General features: G+C 36.9%; 1 long non-coding RNA gene and 1 other non-coding gene across 2 annotated transcripts; both read left to right on the top strand.

Annotated features, from left to right (window-relative positions):
* The first annotated feature begins 1,144 nt into the window (after positions 1 to 1,144).
* On the top strand, positions 1,145 to 2,801 carry LOC110873127. The gene is made up of 3 exons (XR_002554952.2): positions 1,145 to 1,215; positions 1,333 to 1,517; positions 2,195 to 2,801. It is a non-coding gene; the product is annotated as an uncharacterized LOC110873127 (long non-coding RNA).
* On the top strand, positions 1,954 to 2,035 carry TRNAS-GCU. Its single transcript has one exon. It is a non-coding gene; the product is annotated as a tRNA-Ser (tRNA).
* Positions 2,802 to 3,073: the final 272 nt, after the last annotated feature.

The following is a 3,073-nucleotide window of genomic DNA, read 5'->3' as shown; positions in this document are numbered from 1 at the left end:
AGCAACTCGACTAAGTTATATGTGGGCTGGGAAACACCATTGGCGAGTTGATTTGGGTTATTTCTGTCGGATCGTACCAACATACAATGGTATGTTGGGCCGGTTGGACTGTTGGGTGAATTGCGTGTAATAAACACAAACTGCTAACATTTGACAATATGAAATCGTGACAAATAATTGGGTCTGGTGGATTTATGCATAAGTCTATTATATAGATTGTTTTGTGAATTGTTGACGTGAATGTGCTATAACTCAAATGCTTACTACGACATACGTGATAAAATGTGATTGGCTAACTTGTGTTCGAATATTATGTGTAACTCGATACGTGTATGATGAATTCATGAAAATTGACCGACTCTTTTAACCACGATAGGACTTGGTTAATCAACTGTGACTCGAGCTTTTAGCCTAACCGAGCAAAACCGAGGTGAGTTCACTACATTCGAGCATGCGTCCCAGTGGTTGGGGACAGTCAGTGGGTATCCCATGGGGGGATAAGTCTTTGGGTAAAAACGGGTATATTGGTTAATATTCTCACCTGTCATCTTTTGTAAGTCCCTCATCGGGTATTAGTTAGTAGCGCTACTTAGGTTTGGCACCCTCACCCCGTGCCTGTAGAGGACGGAGGTGAACTAATGACCCAGTCTGGCCCAGTACTAGATAGGAGTACGTGGGAAGGGCAGTCCGTGAGCCGTCCGTGTTTGGAATGAGATATTAACAATATTACTTGCAGTGGTTATTGAACGGTTTTACACACAACGGGTAATAAACATTTTCTAAAACTGTGAACTCGCCAGCTTTGTCTGATACACGTGTTACATGCTCGCAGGTCGTTAGGTATTCTGGAATTGGGAAGCTTGCTATCTGGGAGTGCTGGGGTGGTCATGGATCGAGGCTTTTGGATTAAAATACATGTGATACTTTGGTTTTAAACGTTATTATGAAACGATTGCTAAACAACTTAATACATGCTTCCGCTACACAACTTTTGAGAATTAATATTATGTTGACAACTTATGTGAGTAAATTAATGTCATGATTTATTTAAATATTTACCATTGGTTCAATGTGATTGGTGGCTCGAACTCTGATGCGTAACACGCCTCGCGGGGTTTCCGAAGGTGGAATTTTGGGGGTGTTACAACTTGGGTTACCAACATGTGCCAGACGCTAGAAGATATATGCCCCGATATTGATAAACTTGTAGGCAAGGTATGCTTTTTGATGCTTCTATGTAATAGTTTTTGTTTCTTTTTCCAGTTGGTCTTCAAGATTATCATGTAATTTTCATGTCACCGGTAATTTATTGAAAATTCTGTTTCCGTCAAGGTTTAATGTCGCTAAAACCGCCATTTTACCGAGAGATTCAGGAATTGGACTGGAGATCCGGTTTAACGAGAGATCTAGATCTAAGAGACGGAAGATGTAGGATATCGTGTATGGAATCTGACCGTAGATCCGGTTTCCGGACAATAAAGCACGGCTGAGCATCCGAAGCTTCCCGAAGTTTATAGGTATAGTTTCGGAAATCAAATTGTTACGTAGATCTAGATGCATTAACTACTGCAGGTTACCGGTAAAAATCTTTGAGGCTCATAGAGCAAAAATGTATAGGCCCATTAAGTAAAAATGTGTTATGGGCCTCTGGCCCATGTTAGAAACTCCATTAAACCCGAAACATAATCGACACAAAAATCTTATATGGTTCTGCTATTTGATTGCTCAAAACGCAATCGACATGAAACCAAACCAGTCAACATCCTTAAGTCCCAATGTGGTCCTCAACCGAGGTAGGCCACACGAACCCGGTACATTTCCCCCAAATAAGGAACTATCTATATTTATCCATAATGAAATAATTAGGCTGATTTAATACTGTAATATGTTTGACGTAAAGATAAATAACACAGAATCATGTGATATATGTATTATTTATTATTTGATAACAACAACGCTTTGGCCGAGTGGTTAAGGCTTGTGCCTGCTAAGTACATGGTGTTTCCCCGCAAGAGTTCGAATCTCTCAAGTGTTGTTTATTTTTTTATATATATCATTTGCTTTTTTAACTGGTTTTTTATTATATTTAAATCAAACTCCTTTTTGAAACATAATAAATCGTAAACTATAAAATTTTATTATATTGAACATACTTTGATATATTTTCTAAACAGTTTTGGGTATTTTGCAATAGGCTGAGGATATGAAAGGATCTCTACTAAAAGAGTACTTAATAAAGGAACCAGATGGCAATATTGGTAATAAAGAAGAAACAGGTGCACCTGTAGACAAATCACTAGATGCTGAAGATTGAAAGATGCATCATTTTAATAATGTTGTCATTGTGGAACCCGCCTCATTCTGGACTTCATCCCACTGTGAGTAATGATTTTCAGTCATATACATCTGTTTATAAGTTGGTTTTTGTTTAAGGTTAATTTTAGGTGACACAATTGACGCGTAGGACACCAGATTATTTCTTATGATGCTGAATTGACATTTTTCATGAGACCAACATGCGACTAACCACTCATGGAGAATAATGCCGGAGTTAATTTTCTGGACAAAATCAGTATGGTCATTGACAGCTCTACACTATGCGATTACATTTATATTGTGTGATTTCAGTAGGATAAGGTCATGTTGTCATAGTAGAATTCTTTACATTTGTTTTAACTGTTGTAATATGATAATTTATATGGTTAAACTAGAGGTGTATTCGATTGGTTTTGGGTGCTAGCTGGACCGAAATGTTTGGTTATCGGGTTTTTAACTATTGCAAATAAATCAAGATTTTTGCCTCTCTTTGGTTTTTGATTTGTTAACCATTTTACTTTATTATTATTTCATATTGAGTTTGGATTGTACGACGTTCATTTTAACTTGTATTTTTTGAGATTACATTTTTTTAACATGGAACAATTGGTATTGATCATTACTAAAAGAAAAAGAAGAAACTGGATCTATATATTACAATTCCATGCATACATGAATAAGTGAACAAAAGTATATATGTGCCATGTAGAAGTGTGGAACCATGAGAATATAAAGTGTCTTCTAGAGTTCTAATCTA

The sequence above is a fragment of the Helianthus annuus genome, chromosome 8 (assembly GCF_002127325.2).
Source record: "Helianthus annuus cultivar XRQ/B chromosome 8, HanXRQr2.0-SUNRISE, whole genome shotgun sequence".
NCBI classification, from domain to species: domain Eukaryota; kingdom Viridiplantae; phylum Streptophyta; class Magnoliopsida; order Asterales; family Asteraceae; genus Helianthus; species Helianthus annuus.
The sequence above is the reverse complement of the archived record's forward strand: the minus strand, read 5'-3'. Positions and strand labels throughout refer to the sequence as shown.